This window comes from Gorilla gorilla, chromosome 6 (genome assembly GCF_029281585.2).
Source record: "Gorilla gorilla gorilla isolate KB3781 chromosome 6, NHGRI_mGorGor1-v2.1_pri, whole genome shotgun sequence".
Taxonomy (NCBI): domain Eukaryota; kingdom Metazoa; phylum Chordata; class Mammalia; order Primates; family Hominidae; genus Gorilla; species Gorilla gorilla.
Window position 1 is genome coordinate 123,213,768 of NC_073230.2, and position 24,899 is coordinate 123,238,666.

General features: G+C 33.4%; 1 protein-coding gene across 20 annotated transcripts in view; it reads left to right on the forward strand.

Moving 5' to 3' along the window:
• Positions 1–24,899, forward strand: part of FOXP2 (forkhead box P2) — a 603,320-nt gene that overhangs the window by 181,819 nt on the left and 396,602 nt on the right. For 11 of the 20 annotated variants that reach the window (XM_055392142.2, XM_055392146.2, XM_063708029.1 and 8 more), the window contains one exon: positions 19,366–19,456. The exons of 1 other annotated variant lie outside the window; for it this stretch is intronic. The gene's annotated coding sequence lies outside the window, so the exon portion shown is untranslated. Of the gene's footprint in view, positions 1–16,769; positions 16,822–19,365; positions 19,457–24,899 lie in introns of all 20 variants that reach the window. 8 more of the 20 variants (XM_063708042.1, XM_055392140.2, XM_063708031.1 and 5 more) reach the window with 1 other exon arrangement.

The window sequence follows — 24,899 nt, forward strand, 5'->3', positions numbered from 1 at the left end:
TGTCTTAAGCAATAGTGTGGCAAGTTAGGATAGCGAGATCCTTCTTACTAGGGCTGTAATTCTAGAGCTGTTGCTCCTGATGTTCTGAAAGTGTTGTTTCTTTAGCGTGTTCTGTTAGTGCTACTACTCACTCTGACGATTGGTGAAGTCTATACTCCCCACTGTGTGTGTGTGTGTGTGTGTGTGTGTATGTGTGTATTTTCCATTAATCGTTTCTGGGTTTCCTCTGCCGTAGATTAGTAACACTAAATTATTAGAGGCATGAAAAAGAAAGTTTTGCTTTTTATGAGAATGTATTTTGTTGAATCTATATTTTAAAGGAAATATAATCAATCAGGAAAATATTGTCCTTATTTTGAACAAATCAGATCAATTACATATTGAATACAGGCATCATATAAAGACAACACTAGTCCAGTATGTTTACTGTATATTAATTATCAGTTATAAAAGTTTGATTTTCCTGAGGCTAGCTGAATATATTATAAAGACATTTTCTTTGTTTCACTTGAAGAAATCATGTCATTTATAACTGAGTATTCTAGCTAAGTAAACAAATAGGGCCTATACTTTATGCACAAGATACAGAGAGGTGTTGGACGAACAATTTGATACGGCTTAGAGTTTAGGGTCCTCATGAAGGTATATAGCAGGAGGCCAATATATGGTTGAATATAAATGTAAATTGTTTAGAGGGTAGTCATATTGTTGATATTTTGAATAGAGATAGACAGAAAAAGAATTATTTGTAATTAAAATGCCTTAAACATGAAAGTATTTTGCGTTTGTAAAGAAAACTAAAATTTCTAAATGAAAAAGTGAAAGTGGTAGTTTAAGGAACTCTTTTCCTTGTTTATTAGTACATGCTATTCTTGAATTAAATCTTTTTTTGTTTGTTTTTGAGACACAGTCTTGCTCTGTCACCCAGGCTGTAGTACAGTGGCATGATCCTGGCTCACTGCAGCTTTGAATTACTGGGCTAAAGCAATCCTCCAGTCTCAGCCTCCCAAAGTGCTCTGATTAGAAGCATGAGCCACTGTGCCTGGCCAGCAGTTTTTATTTAATGTATAAATAACATGATTCTGTTTTGCTTGTTTAAAAATTTACTTTTATATTATCAAATTATGATTCTACTATTGTGAGTCTCTTAAAAGACTCAACACAATTCATTTACTTGGTCATTCTATTGTTTATTGTTAATCATTATGAATGGGACATGCACTTCAGAATTATGTTCCTCCACACCCACCCTCAGTAAAAAGGATAAATTTACAATTTTGTATCAAAGATTACTTCATTTTTATCACTAGAGCTCTATGTTTGCAAAGTAATGACCTCTCCACCATTGATTCTTCAAACAAATATTTAAAGTGCTTACTTTGTGCCAGGTGCTTTTCTTAACTGTCTTGCTTTATTGTTCCAGTGATTTAACCACATTCATCCAGAAATTCTCGGCCTCAGGATAATGAATACTCTGTGCTCAACTTTTAGAAAACAAATAAGAAATAAAAAAAAAAAATGTTGATCAGTCAGAATGCAAAGAAATGAGCATTCTTTCACTTAATAATGTACATTTAAGGTTTTTTCCATGTCTTTCCATGGCTCGATAACTCATTTCTTTTAGTGCTAAATGATACTCCATTGTGTGTATATTTTGCAGTTTATTTATCAAATTACCTACTGAAGGACATCTTGCTAGCCCCCAAGTTTTGGTAATTATGAATAAAGCTACTATAAGCATCTGTCTTCATGCTTCTGTTTGGACTGAAATTTTCAGTTCATTTGGCTAAATACCAAACAGCACAATATTTGGATCCTTTGATTAGAGTGTCCTTAGTTTTGTAAGAAACTGCCACAGTCTTTCAAAGTGGCCATGCAATTTTGCATTCCCACCAACAATGAATGAAAGTTTCTGTTGCTCCACATCCTTGTCAGCATTTGATGTTGCCAGTGTATTGGATTTTGGGCATTCTAATAGATATGTAGTGGTATCTGATTATTTGGCATTTCCCGGATGACATAGGTTGTTAAACATGTTTTGATGTACTCATTTGCCATCTGTGTATCTTCTTTGTTGAAGTGTTTGTTAAGATCTTTGGCCCAGTTTTTAATTGAGTTTTTTTCTTATTGTTGAGTTTTAAGAATTCTTTGCGTATTTTTGCTTAACAGTCCTTTATCAAATGTGTCTGTTGCACATATTTTCTCCATTCTGTGGTTTATCTTCCCATTCTTTTGTCTTGACAGTGTTTCTATGGAGCAGAAGTTTTCAGTTTTAATGAAGTCCACTTTATCAGTTATTTATTTCATGGATCATGCTTTGATATCTAAAAAATCATCACTATACCTAAGGTCATCTAGGATTTCTATATTATTTTCACATTTAGGGCTATGATCCATTTTGAGTTAAAGGTCTGTGTCTCCATTCATTATTTTTTTGTATGTGGATGTCTAGTTGTTCTAGCACCACATGTTGAAAACACCATCTCTGCTCATTGTATTGCTTCTGTTCCTTTATCAAAGTTAAACTGATTATAATTATGTAGGTCTATTTCTAGGCTATCTATTTTGTTCCATTTATGTATTTGTCAGTTCTTTCACCTTGCTGTAATTACTTATTAGTTCCAGGAGTATTTTTGCTGATTCTTTCAGATTTTCTACACAGCCAATCATGTCTTCTGCAAAAAAAGAGAGTTTTATTTTTTCCCAATATGTATACTTTTTCTTTCTTTTATTTGTCTTACCACGTTTGCTAGAACTTCCAATAAACTGTTGAGAAGGAGTGGTAAGTGGGGACATGCTTGCCTTGCACTGGATATTAGTAGGAAGGATTTGAATTTCTCACAATTAAGTATGTTAGCTGTCGGGATTTCATAGATATTCTTTATCAAGTTAAGGAAGTTCCCCTCTATTCCTGGTTTACTGAGAGGATTTATATATATATATTTATTTATTTATATAAATATATAAATAATAATATAATATTAATATAATTATTATATTATAATTATATTATAATATAATATATAATATATAATATAATTTACATATTATATATTATTATAATATAATATTAATATATAATATATTATTAATATAATTATTAATTATTATAAATATTATTAAATATATTATTTTAATTTATATTTAATAAAATATTTAATATATTATTTAATATATATTTATTAAATGTATATTATTGAATATATATTATTTATATATAAATGTATATCATATTTATATATATAACATAAATATATGAAATATATAAATGTTATTAAATAATTATTAAAATATAAAATATATCATAATATAATCATTATTATAAACATTAATATAATTATTAATATAATTATAATATTAATATTATATTTATTATTATATTAATTATATAATATATACTATATTATATATTATAAATATAATATTAATAAATAATATAGTATAAATATATAAAATATATAAATACATATATAAAATATATATATTTAAATCATGAATGGATGTTGGATTTTGTCAAATGCTTTTCTGCATCTATTGATATGATCATGTGATTCTTTAGTATGTTGTCGTGATGGGTTATATTAATTGATTTTTGAATGTTGAACCAACCTTACATTCCTGAGATAATCCCTCTTGGTAATGGTATATAATTTTTTACACAATATTGGATTTGGTTTATTAATACTTTGTTGAAGATTTTTGCAATTTGTGTTCCTGAGAGAGATTCATCTGTAGATTTCTTTTCTTGTAATATCTTTGGTTTTGGTATTAGGGTAATGCTGGCTTCATCAAATGAGGAAGTATTTCTTCCACTTCTATCCTCTGAAAGAGATTGTAGAGTATTGGTATAATTTCTTCCTTAAAAGTTTGGTAGCATTCACCAGCAAACCAACAGGGGCCTGGTGCTTTCTATTTTGGGAGGTAATTAATTATTGACTCAGTTTCTTTAATAGACATAGGCCTATTCTGGTTATTTATTTCTTCTCATATGAGTTTTGGGAGCTTGTGTCTTTCAAACTTTCATCCATTAGGGTATTAAATTTCTGGGCATAGAGTTGTTTGGCAGCTTGTGTCTTTCAGACTTTCATCCATTAGGGTATTAAGTTTCTGGGCATAGAATTGTTGATAATATTTCTTTATTATTATTCTCACATCCATGGTATCTGTAGTGATTTCTCTCCTCTGTAGTGGTTTCTGATATTAGTAATTTGTGTCCTTACTTTTTTTTATGGAGTCTGGATAAAGGCTCATCAATTTTACTGATCTTTTCAAAGAATTAATTTTTACTTTTGTTGATTTTTTCTATTTATTTCCTGTTTTCAATTTCATTAAGTTATTTCTTAATCCTTATTATTTCTTTTCTTTTGCTTACTTTGGATGTAATTTGACATTCTTTTTCTAGTTTCCCAAAGAGCAGACATAGGTCATGGATTTTATATCTTTTTTTCTTTTCTAATATTGCATTTAATATGATAAATTTTCCTCTGAGCACTGATATTACTTTACCCCACACATTTTGATAAGTTATATTTTCATTTTCTCTATGTTCAGAATGTTATTAAATTTCTCTTGAGGTTTCTTCATTGACCCGTGTGTTACTTAGAAGTGTGTGGTTTAATCTCTACATATTTTGGGAATTTTAGTTATCTTCCTGTTGTTTATTTCTAGGTTAATGCTTTTGTGATCTGAGAGCAGATGTTGTTTGGATTCAGTTCTTTCAAAATCTGTTAATATGTGTTTTATGACTGTGAATGTAGTCTATCTTGGTGAGTGTTCCCATGTGAGCTTGAGAAGAATGAGTATTCTGCTGGTATTATTGGCTGTCTCAGGTAGTCTACAGATGTTACTTATATCCAGTTGATTGATGGTGTTGTATTCAACTATGTCTTTACTGATTTTCTGCCTGATAGATCTGCCCATTTTTGATAGAGGAGTGTTGAAGTTTTTAACCATAATAGTAGATTCATCAGTTTTTTCTTGCCAATTTATCAGTTTCCACCCCCACATAGTTTCTTGCTCTGTTGTTAGGTACATACATGTTAAGGATTGTTGTCTTCTTAGAGAATTGACCCCTTTAACACTATTTTTATCTCTGAAAACTTTCCTTGCTTTGAAGTCTGCTATGTCTGAAATTAATATAGATACTCCCATTTACTTTTGATGAGTGTTAGCATGCTATATTTCTCTATCCATTTACTTTTAATCTATATGTGTCTTTATATTTAAAGTGCATTCCTTGTAGACAACAAATAATTTGATCTTATTTTTTGGTCCAGTTTAACAATCTCTGTCTTAGTTGGTGCATTTAGACCATTGATGTTCTGTTGGAGTAATATCTACCATATTTGTTACAGTTTTCTATTTGTTGTCCTTGTTCTTTGTTCCTATTTTTCTTCCGTTTTTTCTTCCTTTTGCGATTTTAAAGATTTTATATAATTTTATTTTTTTTCTTTCTCAGCATGTCAGTTCTTTTTTTTTCTTTTTATTATTGTCCCATAGTTTGCAATATAGACTTATAACTAATCCAAGTCCACTTTCAAGTAACACTACACCACTTCATGGGTAGTGTGAGTACCTTATGAAAACAATTGTAATTCACCTCTGCCATTCTTTGTATTACTACTGTCATTCAATTTGCTTATATGTAAGCATGCATAAGCATATATACACATATACATGAGATATGTACATTGAGATTATTTTGAACGAACTGTTATATGTTAGATCAATTAAGCATAAGAAAAATAAAAGTTTTAATTTTACCTTCTCTTATTCCTTCTATTATCCTCTTCCTTTCTTTATGTAAATCTGAGTGTCTGACCTGTATTATTGTCCTTCTAGCTAAAGAATTCAACATTTCTTGCAAGGCAGGTCTACTGGAAACAATTTCCTTCCGTTTTTATTTGTCTTATAAAATATTTTTCCTTCACTTTTGAAGGATAGTTTCACAGGGTACAGAATTCTGGATTGGTTTTTTCCCTCTCAAACCTTTTTTTTTTTTTTTTTGAGGCAGAATCTTACTCTGTTGTCTGGGCTGGAGTGCAGTGGCACAATCTCGGCTCAAGGCAGCCTTGACCTCCCTGGGCTCAAGTGATCCTTCCATTTCAACCACCCAGGTAGCTGGGACTGCAGGCATGCACCACCATGCCCGACTAGTTTTTTTATGTTTTTTTTTTGTTTGTTGTTTTTTTTGTTTGTATTTTGTAGAGATGGAGTTTCACCATGTTACCTAGGCTGGTCTGGAACTCCTAGTCTCAAGCAATCCGCTCACCTCAGCCTCACAAAGTGATGGGATTGCAGGCTACCATGCTTGGCCCCTCTCAACACTTTAAATATTTCATTCTATTCTCTCTCCTTGCTTGCATGGCTTCTGAGGGAGAAATTAGATGTAATTCTTATCTTTTTTTCTGTATAAGTAAGGTGTTCTTTTCCTCTTTATTTTTTCAGGACTTTTTTTTTCTTTCTCTTTGAGTATCTGTAGTTTGAGAATTATAAACTTAGGTGTAGTTTTTTGACATTTATTCTAATTGGTGTTCTCTGAGTTTTCTGGATCTGTGGGTTAGTGTTTGACAATATTTTGGCGGAATTCTGTCATTATTGTGTAGAATATTTATTCTGTTTCTTTCCCTCTTTATTCTCCTCTTGTATTCCCATTATGTGTATATTAGACATTGTGTAGTTTTCCCACAGTTCTTAAATACTCTGTTTTGTTTTCTTTAATCTTTATTCTCTTTGCTTTTTAGTTTTAGAGGTGTTTGCTGAGATATCCTCAAGTGCAGAGATTCTGTCCTCAGCTGCATCCAGTTTACCAATAAGTTGTGTCTTGTCTAATAGTAAGCCTTCATTTCTGTTATAGCAGTTTTTTAAATCTCTAGTTTTGTTTTTGTTTGTTTTTTGTTGTTGTTCTTTCCTAGGAGTTCCATCTCTTTGCTTCTATTGCCCATCTGTTATTGGATACTGTCTTCTTTATCCATTAGAGCACTTAGCACATTAACCATAGTTTTCATAATAGTTGTTTTACATTCCTGGTCTGATAATTCCAATATACGTGCCATGTCTGATTCAGGTGTCCTTTCAAATTATGATTTTTGCCTTTTGATATGCCTTGTAATGTTTTCTTGATAGCTGGACATGATGTACTTGGCAAAAGAAACTGCTGTAAATGGGCCTTTAGTAATGTGATGGTGAGGTTTGGGAAGACAGAAAGCATTCTATAGTTCTAGGATTAGGCCTCAGTCTTTTAGTGAGCTTATGACTTTTGATTGTGAACTTCACAAGTGTTTTTCAGTTTTTTCTCCCCCTCACCACTTAGGTGGGAGAGGATGGCTAGCTTGGGCTGGAGCTGGACATTTCTTCTCTTAAATGGAAGGCAAGAGCTGACTAGAGTTGAATATTTCCTTTCCTTCAGGTCAATTAGTTTTTGATAATGTGGTACTATCCCAGCGGGGTAGGCTCTGGTTAACTAGTCTCTCCTGAGATCAAGGCTTGTTGAGAAGAACAGAGTGCTCTGGCATATTTTTATTGTTATTTATGTATTACTTTTTGAGACAGAGTCTCACTCTTTCACGCAGGCTGGAGTGAATTGGTGTGATCTCGGCTTGCTGCAAGCTCCGACCCCTGGTTCAAGGGATTCTCCTGCCTCAGCCTCCCGAGTAGCTGGGATTAAAGGCATCTACCAACATGCCTGGCTAATTTTTATATTTTGTATTTTTAGTAGACACAGGGTTTCATCATGTTGGCCAGGCTGGTCTCGAACTCCTGACCTCAGGTGATCCACCCATCTCAACCTCCCAATGTGCTAGAATTACAGGTATGAGCCACCACACCTGGCCACTGGCATATTCTTAAATGGTTCTTTTTCCCCTCCCCCTGCTGGAAACTTGAAGTGAAGTGATGTTTCTTTGATATCTACTGTGAAAATCCATTCATAATGGACAAGCTGGCGAGGGAGTATACCTGGGTCCCCCTGGAGTTATCCTTTTAGGATTGTCCTCACTGAAATTCCATCAAGGCATCAATTACAGTTCAGGTTTTCCTGTTCTGGTACTGGTTCCCATAGTGGTGATCATAGGACTCCATTGTTTTATTGTCTACCTCTTCAGTCCTGGGGCCAGTGGTTTGCACTGCATCCTGACCTCTCTTACAGATCTTGGAAGAATTGATTTTTAGCCTGTTCAGCTTTTTACTTCTTGTTAGGGTGGAGTGGTGACTCCCAAGCTCCTTACATGTGGAATTAGAAACCAGAAGTCAGCTTATGTTTTTAAAAACACACTGTATCTCGACATCTCGATAAAAGTTTATTAATCCAATAATACTATGGAAGTTTTGGAAGTAAAAATATATAGTGGAGAAAATAAATTAATGTCTGAAATGGTAGATACAGCATTAAGATTGCCTAAAGAGATCAACTAGTTTTCTCCTCTATCATAGAAGCTCCTAAACCAGATATGTAGGTGTTTAGAAGTTGGAACCCATTGGCAAATAATTAACTTCATCAGGAAAGTTCTTGTAAGAAGGACTGATATTGGGTGATGAGTTTAGCAAGGTTGAATCATTGAGAAACATTTTCAGTAGCTAAATGAATATGTTTGCAAATTTTATTATTTTTGTATTTGATAATGTTTCTGTAGGTTTTAAAAAGGGTATCCCCAAAACAACTTTCTAACATGTTTGACTTGATACACAGTGAGGAATGCTTTAAGGCAATTCAGAAAACTGTGAGAGTGGGGTTTTGAATTGCCCACCGTCGTTTTAGGGATATGCCTTTAACTATTTTGAGTACCTAGAGAGCATCTTGTCAGTCTTTGGCTTGATATCTGGACAGCTCCTAGCATAGTGCTTATACCTACATGATTCTTTATAAATATTGGATACAGTCTAGTGGCTAAAGACCATTAAAAAAAACCAAACCCCTGACTTCACTTGCAAGCCAGTTTCCTACAGATTCTCATCTGAGTAAAAATATATATTTTATAAAATTTTCAACAATGTAGTCATAATTTCAATCTTTTTCAGTTCTAACACTAATGATGCTATTGTAAGTTTTTTGTTTTTAAATCTTATCACTTATTGACCTTGATAATTTGCTTTATTTTATACTGTATGTTGCTGAAGAAGTAACTATTATTTGATTAAAAAAGCAGAAAGAGGCGGAGGTGGATGGATCACTTGAGGTCAGGAGTTGGAGACCAGCCTAGTCAACATGGTGAAACCCCGTCTCTACTAAAAATAAAAATAAATAAATAAAAAATTAGCTGAGCATGGTGGCATGTGTCTAAAATCCCAGCTACTGGGAAGGCTAAGGCAGGAGAATCACTTGAACAGGGGGGTGGAGGTAGCAGTGAGCTGAGATCGTGTCACTGCCCTCTAGCCTGGGAGAAAGAGTGAGACCTTGTCTAAAAAAAAAAAAAAAAAAAAAAAAAATTCATCCGGGATGTAGAGTAAAGTAAGATACTAGAATCAAATGATGATGTAAGAATTATTCTCAACAACAATTAAATAAATAAGCAATATAAGCAATAGCTGTTTAAAAAAGGATGCTCACTTCTGTTAATGAAAGAACAAAAAAGAGAAAAGAGGCGAAAATGTATTCATTAAAAATGCCAGCCTGAAATTTGGATTATCTATACTATAATACATCCTTCTATTGAGTTAGAGATGAGATTATGTAAGAAAATTCAAACAAGCTGTTAAAACGTTTCATTTCATAAGCCATATGCCTGTGTTGTTTTACTTTTTTTTTTTTTTGAGATGGAGTCTCACTCTGTCACCCAGGCTGGAGTGCAGTGGTGCGATTTAGGCTCACTGCAACCACCGTCTCTGGGTTCAAGCCTTTCTCCCCTCTCAGCCTCCCGAGTAGCTGGGATTACAGGCACCCACCATCATGCCTGGCTAATTTTTGTATTTTAGTAGAAGTGGGGTTTCACCATGTTGGCCAGGCTGGTCTTGAACTCCTGACCTCAGGTGATCCACCCACCTCGGCTTCCCAAAGTGCTAGGATTACCGGCGTGAGCCACCGCACCTGGCCTATTTTACTTTAAAAAATGTATACAGTAGATGAATACAAATCTGTGAAGTAAGCAAAATTGGAACAGAAGACTCAGTATTGTAAAATGAGCATATTTTCTAAACCAAGTACTGTAAATTGAGTATATTTTCTCACCCAACCTCAGCTCCTTTGAACCTGTGTTCTGTCTTCATTTACTTTGCTGAAGTTAAACTGACTCTCAGAAGAAAATCCAGTGCCTGACCCAGTGCATGCCAATGCCAGTGATTTTTTTTTATAGCACTGCTCAGCACACTGCCCAATTCAAGTTGCATTCAGGAGCTTTTATTTTATGAAAAATAAATTCTGGGTTATATGGGTAGATTAGAATAGAAGGTGGAGGTACCTCGGTGTTGGTAGAACTTTTAATTCAAGAAAACGGAAGTGTTGAGGAAGCTGTGGATAGACAGGAAATCAGAGTTTCATAAATTTAAATTGCTTTAATATTAATTCAGAATTTTTGAAACAAATACCATATCCTTGATGATAATATACTGGTGTTACCCTTGAAACGTTTTTATAACAAAACATTAACGTGTAGAGGATGCTCCTTACTGGTAAATATATTATATTGTGATAGAGGCTGAGAGAGCTGATATTCGAGTAGGACTACAGACTTCACAAAGAAAGGATCTGGAATTGGGATTGTTCAACAAGTGATAGAACATGAAAATCTGAAGTTGTTCAGAATTGTCAGAGTCCTTATATAGTGGTGGTTATTTATTCCTCAGATGATTAGGAAATCCAACAACTCCCAAAATCCTATTTTTTACATACTTGAAAATACTTTCTGTGAGGTTGGAGTTTTATTTATCTAGACTGCCTGTGTCACATTTCCCCTGGTTTGACAAGAGATGGATAGAGCATCTCTAGCAGCAGGAAAGTGGCTGCATAGTCATTTTCATCCATATTAATGCATACTTGCTTCTGTAAGCCATGTTTACACACTTGATCACTTTGTTATTTTGCTGAAAATGAGAGCTTCTTGTCAATGAAAATAAGAGAGGGAAATGAAAAAATATAATCCAGTGAATTGTTTTGATGATCATAAATGCTTATGTCTTAAACTTGTTATATTAGTTAAAAAAAAAAAGCATTGTTGCTTAGCATAGAAGAGGTGATGAGCTTACCTGTTTTCTTATGTAAGAAAGAAAGGAAGGAAGATCAGAGGCAGGAGGGGGTGAGAGAATAAAATAAATACATGAAGCACCTTTAAATATGATGCATTTTTTTTAAGGCTTAGGCATCTTACTGCAATAAAGAACTTGAAACTAAAATGAGACCATTCTGTATAATCTGAGTCTATTTAAACCTGCTTTAGCAATTCTACTAATAGCATTTCTGAATTTTTCTTTGCTGGTTTTTTCTAATTTAGTCTTACCAGACTCTCAGGCAAAAAAAAAAATAAATAAATAAATAAATAAATAAATAAATAAATAAATAAATAAAAACAGGTGGTTTTTGAAGAAATTCTTTTTTCTTGACTTACTGGTGTATTTTTTGAGCCCCCAACTGAGCACATGCCCCCGTAGAATGAATTAAGCCCAGTCTGTTCTAACCTAGGAGATTGTGTTTAACTTACTGCTTATGATTATAAAATTTTTTTACCTTTGAATCAGAATTCATACTTTAATTTTATTGTCTGAAATTCTTTTCCTCTTTCCAATTTTTCATATTTTACTTTTAGTGACAGTGTCAAGAGCACTGTGATTTTTTTCTCTCCCACAGGATATTGGAAATACCAAACAGTATTTATGTTATTTTAGACATGTATTATTCTTCGCTCATCATAGTAGCGTACATTTACATGTTTATGGTTTATGTGACTTTAATAGCTCTCATAATTATTTTAACAGACAGTTCTAGTTAGCATGAACATTTTTTATAAAAGCTATACTCTGTTCTATGAAAAGTGAGATACAGTAACTACAGAAGCCTTTGTCTAAGTTTAAATGTCATCAAAATTATTTTATTGCCAGTAATATTTTATAAAAAGCAGATAAAAATTTAAATATACTTAAAAGTCTTCGGCTATTAGAATATAATAATTATTCTTTTGATTACCTCATGAGAAATTCAGAAGGGTATTAGGTTGTGATTCAGACAAGTGTGTCACTTTCTCTACCTGCCTCAAAAATAATGATTATTTTCCCAGGACAAATTGCTGTTATAGTTGGTATTACCCTGTGCTTACTTTTGCTTACATGATATCACATTTTAACTTATGATCTATCCTTGTCCTTGGAAAATATCATTCACTTAAAAGCATACTTACTACATGCTTAACCTGTCCTTAAGCATAGTCAACACTTAGGGTGTCTTTTATCTCTGTCTCTCTAGCAGATCATATACTTGGTATATAACAGATGTTTAGTAATTGCAATGACTGAAGGTGAAAAAGGCTTTTTATGCAATTTGAATTTTTTTTTTTTTTTTTTTTTGAGACAGAGTCTCACTCTGTCCCTGAGACTGGAGTGCCATGGCGCAATTTCGGCTCACTGCAACCTCCCCCTCCCGGGTTTAAGCAATGCTAATGCCTCAGCCTCCCAAGTAGCTGGCATTACAGGTGCCCGCTACCATGCCTGGCTAATTTTTGTATTTTTAGTAGAGACGGAGTTTTACCATATTGGCCAGGCTGATTTCAAACTCCTGACCTCAAGTGATCCACCCTCCTTGGCCTCCCAAAGTGCTGGGATTACAGGCATGAGCCACCGTGCCTGGCCTGAAATTTGATTTTAAAGTATTTTTACCTGTTTTGTGTAAATATGATATTGCGTTTTTAAACAGTTCCATCAGGGAGCTCTTACTTTTGCTCTGAGTAAAATCCAAGAAGGCAGAAACCTACAACTAACTGTCCCAGCATTAGACTTTTCTTTGATGATTGCTTGCTAACTTCCATTTTACTATTACTGTTACTAGCCTGCTTATTGATTAATTTTTGATTTTTACATTATCTGACAGAACATTATCTGACAATAAAATATATATATTTAAGTATTTCCAACTTGAAGCTAGAAAGAAATTTATAAATATAAAACTGACTGAAAACACAATTGTCCTATTCTTGAATAAATATGTTTCAAACTGTACCCATAATGTCAGCAGGGTTAATTTTCATTGTGGCTCCAATTTTTTTCAAGGTACAGTTTTATTTCGTCTCTATTTCTGTGAATGTATCTTCTTAATGGATTTATTAGGATGTGGTAGAGTCTTGAAGGATCATTGGCTCCACTTTCTTAGATCCAGGTACTGTTAACTGAGGGGTAGGTCAGTCAGGCAAGAATAAAGCTTACATAGGCCCCACTCTGTACAGATAATGCTTACATGTTTCACTCAATGTGGCTCAAAGAGAGCAAATTTAAGTTCTCAGTGGTAATTAAAGTACCTATGCTTAGCAATTTTCAAGAATCTCCTTTTATCTCAGTACTCTACAAAGATATTAGAAGGATAATTTGAGAAACTCGTGGAATAAATCTGTTGTAGATTAGCTATAATTAGTATTTATGTATATATGTTTAGATCTGCGTCATAGCTTTGCATCATATGCAGTCTTCACTACAGTGGAGTTCTAGTATTAACTATCAAAACTACAAATTATGTTTTATTAAGGTATAGTTTAAATCACTAGTTTTTGAACTTTAAAACAATATTACATACTTAACTCCAAAATTTATGACCTCAATAATGTTTTTTTGAAGTTCCAAAATATAATTGATTTTGCTCCACATTAAATTAAGGCAGTGAGACAGAGCATTCCTTTATTTCCTCCTTTGAACAATCATTGAATTAAATTTTGAACTAGGATTACTTAAGGATAATATCTCTGTCCTGGTTTATATCTTACTATCTATTTTACCTAAAATTTCATTTTTAAATTCCCATGCCTGTCTAGTTTTATGTTTTTTAGTCTACAGATTAATACATTCATTCAACAAATATTTATTGTGTGCCTACTATGTGCCAGGGAGTATTCTAGGTTCATAGGATTAATAAATAAATTAAACAGACAAACATCTATGTCCTTGTGGAGTTTAAACTGCTTTAATCAAAGTGGGATGGTAATTATAATGGGCACTGTGTATCTCTGGTGGCAGTTTTACAGCATTTAGCCTTTGCAGAAGTAGCTTTTAAACATTTTAGCTATTTTTTTTTTCTGTTTGCAACATCTGTACAAATGATAGTAATAGGATGTTTCTCTCATGCTAATACAAAAAAGAAAATGCCTGCTACATAGTGCCTTCTGAGCTCTTTGTAAATTTTGGTAGGAATAATGTAGGCACTGCTGCCTCCTGAGAAATCTTACCATATTCCTCAGAAGCCTATGATTACTTTTTAAAAATTCCGTTAGCATACATCACCATTACCAAACAGTTAAATTTGTTATAAATTTGTGAATTAAACTTGTGAGTTTGTTGCCTTGACAGAATTTGGTTGTTGGTTTTCTCTTCACTGAAATGTTGGTTATAATATCAGCCTTCATAGCCAATCAGCAATTATCTACTTTCTCTTGTTTGGCTATAGTTAACTACCCCGTTTTGAGAAAATAAAATAATCCTTAGTTCTCACCATTATTCAGGAAACCATGTGCTATACAATATTAAAACAGTATTTAAAATGTTAGTATAATTTTTCTGTTGAACATCAGTTATACATCAGGACCTATATAACACATGTATTTTATTTCTTTACTCCTAATTTATAATATATTCTTCCAAATCATGAAATTCACCAGGCTAAGGATTTTGTATTATGATATTCAGCAGTAGAATTCAAAAGACACTTGTTTTATCCTTAAGCTTTATATGATGTAATGTTTTCCTTTTCATTTAGAAAACAATTAAATGACAGTATTTCTTTTAGGATTCATCTTCATTTTTATTAATTAGAAGACAATAGAGTAGAAAATATTAACAAAGAGTTCCAAGTAGCTGATTAGAAGACTAAATCTCTTTTCTATAAATAAATTACTACAAAAAAATAAAAATTAAACAAAAATAAATCACCTAGGCTGGGCGTAGTTGGCTCATGCCTGCAATCCCAGCACTTTGGGAGGCTAATATGAGAGGATTGCTTGAGCCCAGGAGGTCGAAACCAGCTTGGGCAACATAGGGAGACTCTGACTCTACAAAAAGTGAAAAAATTACCCAGGTGTGTGGCTCACACCCGGAGTCCCAGCTACTTGTGGGGGCTGAGGTGGGAGAATAGCTTGAGCCTGGGAATTGGAGACTGCAATGAGCTACAATCGCACCACTGCACTCTAACCTTGGTGACTGAGCAAGACCCTATCTAAAAAGAAGAGCAAAACAAAACACATAAAAAAACTAATAAATCTTCTACTAATTATTCACTTTATCTAATATAATTCCTTACAGAAGATAGGTCAAATGGTCTGGGAATGTCTGAGTGATGTTCTTTTGCCTGCCACAGCATACCTCAACAAATTTGTAATCCAATTTAAAAGGCTAGAAGAAATTAGAAAAGGGAATGTTTCTATACATGAATGGCACACAGATCCTTTCACTCAGGCAGTTATTTGACTGCCTAAGCTTCAACTGTGTGCTGCTCCTGTATATACCCTGTCTCTAAGCACATTGTTAAAAAAAAAAAAGCCCATCCCTTACATATTCCTAACCATATTGCATATTCCATAAGAGCAGAGTTGTGGTTTTAACCCAGAACCAGGACAGTGTGTGACATATAGTTGCAACAAATAATGTGTGTGAATGTGTGTATATAAGAGAACTCTAGTTAGCCTCTCTAGCTCAGGTTCTGTCTCCTTCAAATTATCTTATTTTTCTTTTATGGCTTTAGGTTTCTAAAATAAGAGTTTTCTATATATCATTAAGTGAACATTTGGTTCTGATTATTATGATCACTGTGCACTATAATCTATGCTATGGAAAAAAAGAAATGCTTATATGTTGTTGGTGGAAGTGTAAATTAGTTCAACCATTATAGAAAACTGTGGCTATTCTGTAAAGACCTAAAAACAGAACTACCATTCAACACAGCAATCCTGTTACTGGGTGTATACCCAAAGGAATATAAATTGTTCTGTCGTAAAGACACATGCACACATATGTTCCTTGTAGCACTATTCACAATAGCAAAACATGGAGTCAACCTAAACGCTCATCAACAGTAGACCATGGAATACTATGCAGTCATGAAAAGAAATGAGGTGATATCCTTTGCAGGAACATGGATGGAACTGGAGGCCATTATCCTTAGCAAACTAATGCAGGAACAGAAAAGCAAATACTGCATATTTACACTTACAAGTGGGAGTTAAATGATGAGAACACATAGGCACATAAAGAGGAACAACAGATACTGCAGCCTACCAAAGGGTTGAGGGTGGGAGGAGGGGGAGGATTAGAAAAAATAACTAAAGTGTACTAGGCTCAATACCTGCGTGACAAAATAGTCTGTATAAGAAATCCCTGTGGCATGAAATTACCTGCACTGTACCCCTGAACTTAAAGTTTAAAAAATAAATAATAAAATTAGTTTTTTGGGTTTTTTTGGTATTTGACTTTCTTCAAGAAATACAGGCATAGAGTTAAAAAATCAAATGGAATGTAGGGATTATTAAAATGAAACATAGCAGCCCTCTGCCTTGTATTTTCTCACTACCTACTTCAGCTAGGCAGTGGCAATGTGCTTCTGGTATTTACTTCTATTACCTAAATAATATGCTTATTGCTATTTCTTCATTTATCAGTTTCAACAGGAGTTTTGAGTAAAGAAAATGGAGAAGCTTGTGGGAGAGAAAGGTATGTAAACAAGAACATGACATGAGATTTAAGCTAATATATTTTACAGTAGAGGTGCCCATAGGGTGCTTTGAGAGCATAAAGAACATAGACATGTTAGGTCTTCCAAATTGCTTTAAAGAATAACTTTATAATTTATGCTTTTGTTATCAGTAAACAAGAGTTCTCATCTTTCTATATTCTTATCAACACTGCACAGAATTCATTCAAATTCATGCTCTTCTGATGACATAAAGTGGTATCTCATTGGTTTTTTAATTTGTATCTTCCTGATTGCTAGTGATTTTATGAGTTTTAAACAGTATGGGCTTCTGCTTCTGAACATTTCCTTTTCAAGGTTCTTTGCTCATTTTTCTATTGGTTTCCTCTGAATATATAAGTATATGTTAACCAGTATTAATTCCTCATTGGTTTTAGGTGTTCTCTCAGTTTACCTATGAAATTATCTATGGTATCCTTAACTGAAAATTTTCATTTTTTTAGCAAAATCAATTAATTTTATGTCTTATCATTTATGCTTTTTAGGCCATGTTTCAGAAAGTTTTTTACATGTGTGTCTCAAAAATATTTGCCTAATTTTTTTTTCTTAAAAACTTCTTTAGTCTCTCAGGAATTCAAATTTCTATATGGTGTGATAAGGTGCCCACTTTACGTTCTGCCCGATTCTTAGATCAGTTTTTGCTCTATACAGTAAGCCAACACCAGTATTTTATTTTACTTTGTGATGTTATTATATATAACACTCTCATGTACGTATGAGCTGTTATATATATATGAACTCTATGTGCCTGCAGCTGTACTGGGCTTTTTAGTACATGTTAATATTTTATAGAGTAGGTTTTCTCTCTTTGCCCTTCATTTTTGAATTTTACTTTGATATTAATAGACCTTTTATAGCATATGCTTTTAAATGGGTTTAAAAATGAGTTTGTGGATTTTCTTTTAAAAATCTAGAATTTATAGACTGATTTAGACAAAGTTGGAGAAGTTTCCCTATGAATATTGGCAAGGGAAAATAAGTCAATATAAAATTATGAAATAATTTAGACTTATACTAAAGAAATCCACTTCTTTTGGTGGCATATATTAGGCAGAGTATAATTGTGGAAGAAAAATTAACACAAGGAAAGCCAAGAGTGGGGCCTGCTAATGTAGAAAATTTTATTGTTAAGAGAAATGTGGACAACAGAACCAATAGAGAAAGAATAAAAGGAATATGAAGAACAGGAATTCCAATTACCTTCATGTTTATGACTTTGAGTTACCTTAATACTTATAATTCACTAAACAGTGGTTTTGGATTATGCTCTGTAGAATACCTAATGCTTTGTGAACACCAAAAGTACCCAAGGAAAGGAGTAATGGTGGCACTGAGTATTTGGAGGTGGGATTCAACCAGAATACATGATTATTAATTGGCCCTGGACTAAGGTTTTATTGCAAGAAAGGGTTCTTTAGCTTAAAAGTGTTTAGAAATGATTTCAATACAATTAGTGAAATGTCTAAATGTTCAACAAAGATGGCAAGTGATGCCAGTCATCCTTTTCAATGCCTATGGCAGACATTGCTAATTGAACACAGAACTTCCTGTGGCAGATTCAGATTTACTCTCCATACAGCTCTCCATTTAGTCACTACCGATCAATCAGAGTGTTATGTGAGTCAAAACCCATTTACTATCTATAACGGGGGTATCCAATCTTTTGGCTTCCCTGGGCCACATTAGAAGAAGAATAATTGTCTTGGGCCACACATAAAATACACTAACACTAACGATAGCTGATGAACTAAAAAAGAAAAAAAACTGCAAAAAGTCTCATAATGTTTTAAGAAACTTTACAAATTTGTGTTGGGCTGCATTCAAAACCATCCTGGCCACGAGTTGGACAAGCCTGATCTATATAGTACTAAGTTCTATAATTTTAGTGGACATTCAATACACTTAACATATTTTAGTCTAAGAAAGGTGTGAGCTAAATCTGTCAGGTTAAAGAAGGAAGAAACTAGAAAAAGAGAGTAGTTGAATCAGAAATGGATCTGGGAAATACAAACTTAAATAAGCATTTAAATAATGATCCTTACATTGTGATTATGAGGAGTAAATGCTTACTACCAATTTGTTAATTGTGGAAAATCCTACAAAGCTCATTACGTATGTGTTGAAGAGGCAGTTGAAATCAGTTATGTTTTCAGTTAAGAAATTGGAGACGCAAATAATTTTTTCTGTAAATTATAAAAGTTAATCACTGAAAAGTTTAAACTTGCCAAATCAATGAGAGTGGGAAACAAAATCTCCATCTCTTGGAAGTGCATCTTATGCTGTCTCCGTGGCCTTTGCTTTATACCAAACAATGTCTTGAAAGTTCTCTAAATTAAAATGTAGACAAAGCATTTTTATGTGTATTTGAATATTCACAAAGTAATGCATGTTAACATTACCAATTTTTCTTTTAAAGGATGAATATGTTTTATGTTCTGTGAAGTCACTGCACTCATTGTGATTTAGTTTTCTAAGCAGTGACAATTATTTGTCTCTATTAACAGGTCTACTCTAATGTGATGCTGGGATTGAATTTTCCTAGGACTCCGTTTCAAGGTTGATTCGAAAGTCTTGTGGAAGATCTGGAAGAAACAGGTAAGTGTCCTTTTGGTAAAAATTCTCTTTTGCTCATTGTGCTTATTTTTATTTTTCTAATGCTGATTTTACTCTTTAGTTTTTTTGGTTAAATATGTTTGCCCAAATGTTAAGAAGAAGTTTTCAGTGGACAATTGAGACATGTTAAGTGTGGCAGTAGAAATATTTATCACTGCTATTGGGATTCCCATTTCACTGCTTGCTGCTCTCTTTCTATTAAACTTGGTATCACTTTTTAAAACCAGTTTACACTTATGGGGAATATGAATTTGGTTTGAAATATTAAAAGTAAATTATTAGGCAAGGAAAGCACTTGGAGAATCTTGTTACCATTGTACTTGCCTTTTATTATGCTGGTCTTTTCAGTATTATTTTTTAAAAGTTCATTTGATATTGAAGTTTTGGGGGGATCTGAAATATTGAGGAAATAAGGAGAATAATATACCAGTAATGGTTTTTTTTCTAGAAAATTTGATTTTTCTAATACAATTTTTGAGATCCAGTCAGCTATTTTGAAAGATTTGTTTTCTTTTTTAATGTTGCATATCTTTAAATCTCATGATAGTTTTCTTTGATATGTACAATGTTAACATATCAACTTTCTCAATATATAATATTTATGTAAAATTGGATTTTCAGTTTCACTGTTGAACTGTAATATCAATCAAACGGTTTGTCATGAGTATCCAAATTTAGAATAATATAATTTTAAAGGAAACCTAAAAGCAATTTTAGGCAGAGTTTGTATTTCAAAGCTTCCTAGTAGTTTATATCATTTCTTTTCCCAATCTTTACCTCAAGAGAGAGGGAAACCAAAATGCCCGGGCTTCTTCAGAATTCTTCATTAAGAGTTTCAGCATGAGCATGGTATAGGCCTCAGGATCTTCACTTTCTACCTAAATTTCTCTAGCAATTTCTACAACTCTCTCAAGATACACTTCGTAATTTCTCTGAGAGATTTTTGTCAATGTTCTTTAATTATACAGTTAAATATTTCCCAGGTATTTTACCTTCTCTTTGGCCTATGGATTGTTTTTTGGTTCATTTCTTACCAGTTTTATTATTTTACCAGATAGACATTAAAATGATCCCACATTTATCTAACATTTAAGATTTTCAAAGCCCTTTGGCAACCTTTTACTTCATTTTACTCTTAATTTATGATGTAAGTAAGGTTGACATTATTATTCTTTGATATGTAAGTAAGGTTGACATTATTATTCTTTGATAAGTGGAGAAACAAAGACAATTAAAATGATCTGGAAAAAGTTATGTAGCTTGTTGTGATTTTATAGCTAGTAATAAACAATTAGAGATAGAACACATGTCTGCTAACACTCAGTCTTTTTTGTGGTGAGTGGGGACATTATTTGTATGTTTGCCGTAGATAATGGTTATGCCAATATACTCTATCTTTGTACAGCCTTTTGATATATAAGTTATTACTTTTGAGTAACAGGATGTTTATTTGTATAATAGCAGATGGAGTTTAGATTTATAATAAGCAGGAATGATCTAACAATGAACCAGGAAAGAATGAATCATGGAATCATGAAAGAAACTATTTTTTAAAAGTAGAGAATTCCTAGAAGAGAATATAATTGCACTTGAAGTTAGTCCTCAAACTGATTTTGGAATGTGCTACTTAGACTTTTGGTAGTTATGTGCTTATAGTGGCAGTTTTTAAATATTTTTAAACAAACACTAACCACATATTGGTGTAAATAATGAATATGCATAATGCCAAAGGTTCATCCTAATGGGAAAGTGAATTCTGAAAAAGCATTATTTTTTCTTGTAAATGTATAGAATTTTGAACCCTTGAGCTGGAAGTATGATCATAAGGAAGGAAGAAAATGTTGGAGGAGCAAAGATTTTGGGGTCAGGTTGATAGGAGTTTGCATCCTTGCTGCTATTTTTTGGCTTTTTAAATTAATCTCTGTTAATTTTTGCTTCTCAGCTCTCAAAGAGTAAAATAGGGGACTGATAGATCTGTTTATTGTATTCTTGTAAAAATTTAGCACTTGGTACATAGCTATTTTCAAAAAATACTGGATTTTTTCTTCTCTGCTCCCTTCCCCCTAGAAAATCCACTAAATGGAACTTGGTTCAAACCTCCTATTTTCAAACATTTTTTTTTTAGTTTTATCTCCATTTCACCTCTCAAAGAAGTTAAATAACTGCCATACATAATACTTATAACATGGGAACTAAAATGTTTCATACAACTTATAACTGAGATTATTTGTGTATGTGGGTAAATGCATAGTTGGGCATGTGGGTGGATGTGTTTCACTTCAAGATATTCAGTTATTTTCAGTTTCCACTGCAAGACTATTAAGCTCAAATGAAATATCAGTTTTAGTTAATTCAGTAAAGTAGAAATAATTTTCATTCATATATTTATAGAAAATTGCTATAAATTTCATAAATACTTATTAAAGATTAGGTATCATACGAAAAATATTTGCTCTATTTTTGAAATTATTAAAAAGTAAATGGACTATGTAGGAAGCTGGTTTGGCAGACAGGGGGTTGGGTCAGCAGTTCAGATAGATAGCATACTGACATTCATTGTCAAAAGGAGACAGAGTGAGCAAGACTGCAAATAGAGAGGGTTTAGAGTGGAGCTATTGAGAATGCAAGGTTGGAAATCAGATTGCCTGGGTTTGAATGATAGTTCCAAAACAAACCTACCTTATGTGAAACCTTGAACAAGTCACCAAGGCTCTTTTACGCTTAATTTGTCAATCTAGAGAATAGAGATAACAGTTCGTATTTAATAGAGTTGAATTGAGGATTCATTGTGTGAACACATAAAAAGGGCATAATGAACATTTAAAAAGTCAGTATTATTTTATTTTCTATTATATTCATTTCAATCGTTGACTGTATTATTCAGACCACATGGCAAATACCCTGTATAGGATAATCTAATTTATGTCCAATCATGGGTCTTACAAGAAATGCTAAATATGAGTTAATTCTGTATCTTAGTTATTTTATGCTGTTATAACAAAGTAACATAGACTGAATGGATTATAAACAGAAATTTAATTTCTCACAGTAATGGGTGCTGGAAGATTAAGTTCAGGGTGTCAACCTCTGGTGAGGGCCTTCTTTCAGGTTATAGACTGCCATCTTCTTTCTCGTGTCCTCACATGGCAGAAAGGGGATGAGAGAACTCTCTGGGGTTCCTTTTATAAAAAGGGCACTAATCACATTCATGAGGGCTCCATCTTCATGGCCTAACTACCTACCAAAGGTTCTACCTCCTAGTACCATCACATTGCGGGGTAGGATTTTAACATAGGAATTTGGGGACAACACAAATATTCAGTGTATTGCATTATGTACCTGTGCTCTCTGTGTTTAGTTAGAATGTGTATTAGTTTTCTATTACCATATGATGAATTTTCATATATGTAGAAGCTTAAAACAACATACATGTATCAGCTCACAATTTCTGTGGGTAAGGAGTCCAGGCACAGTTTAGCTTAGGGTCTTAAAAGGCTGCAATCAAAATGTCAGCCAGGTTGCATTTTCATTTAGAGCTCAGGGTCCTCTTCCAAACTCACGGGTTTTTGGCTGAATTCAGTCCACTGCAGTTTTAGGACTGAGATCCTCGGCCTCTAAATTCCACCTACAGTTCCTCCCATGTGGCACTCTCCATACACAGTTTACAAATAGCAGTCTTGCTTCTTTAAAACCAGCAGGAGAGCTAGCAAAATGGAACCTATATATAATACATATATAATATTTTATATATATAACATTTTATATATAATATATAGATAATATATAGAATATATAATATAGATAATATATAGAATATATATGTTATATAGATATAACATTAAAACACATACACACATATGTGTGTATATATGGATGTGTGTGTATATATGTATGTGTATAATGTGTGTATGTATTTTAAAGTAATCATCAGAGTGACAATCCACAACCTTTGCCATGTTCTGTTGGCTGGAATCAAGTCACAGGTCCTGCCCACACTCAAGGGGAAGGAATTTTACAGGGCATGAACATGGGGGCCACCCTAGAGACTGTCTGCCAAAGCATGTTAAACTTAAAATTCATGAATATGTTACTTTAACGTTTTATAATGATGTTATAGTTAATAATAAGAATATTGTTGAAACATGTAAAATTTTATTTTCATAGAGTTTTCTTACAATATAATTCCCAGCAGACTATTCCTCTTTGCCTAAAATTCATCCATTGTTTCAAGCTGGCTAAAACCACCAGACTAGTTACAGCCTAGTGTGGTATTTAGTACACTCCAGAATGTGGCAAAACCCAAATATCTTACCTTTTCTCTTTACTCTGATATGTATACCTTTAACTACATGTTTTACGCTTTCTTGCCTACATCTTTGTCAATGTACATCTTTCTCATTGTTTCTGTCCCATTCTTCATCTTTTTAGAGCACATTTAAATTTCTACCTTTTCCACTATATTTTTCTTATTTCTTACCTCCTTTTTAGCTAGCCTAGGACTTTTTCTGCATAGTATCATACCCTATCATAGTCAATCGGATGTTGCAAACATGTGATCATTAATCTCATTCCCCTGCTACCCACAGAGATCAGAGAATGTTGCTCATTTGTGTGTTTCTTACGATGTTGCATATAATAGTATCTTTAGAAATATTCACTGAATATGTAAAACACCTTCTTGATTTAGAACAGTGGTCTAACAGCCAGTATTCATTTTGACAGTCATATTTCAGAAGATGTTCTTTATAAGTTATTCATTCTTATATTGGCTCAGTAATTTGAAATATATACCTCAAATAACCTTTAAGTTACTTGTGAGAATCCATTACAACTTACACCTTTGAAACCAATTACATATGGGAAAAACACGAATCACTGGAGTCCAGAGGGATAGCTGTGGTAGGCAGCCTCTAAGATGGTCCCCATTTTCTGGTTTTCACTCCATTATATTTTTCCCCCCATATTTACCAGGGTTGGCCTACGTCATCAATAGAATATGGCACAAGTTCTGTTTGCTGGTATGTTGCTTTTCTGATTAGGTTATGCATGATATTAAGACATATGTTTTGAGTTTCCTTTCTTTCTCCCTCTCTCTTGCCTCTATCTCTCTCTGTTTCTGTCTCTTATCTTTGTCTCTGTTTCCGTCTCTCCCATTCTTTCAAATGACTTGCTCTGGGGGAGGCTGGATGCCATGGAGAGGTATTCATAGTGAGGAACTAAGCCCTTTAGCAAACAGCCAGGAAGGAGCCCACAAACAATTTGCAATTTCCTGAAAGACTCTTGAGTCTAAGCCACCCAGCTAAACCACCCCTTGGTTCCTGAGCCTCAGTAACTATTTGAGATATGATATAATTTGGCTGTGTCAGCACCCAAATCTCATCTTGAATTGTAGTTTTCATTATCCCCACTTGTTGTGGGAGGGACC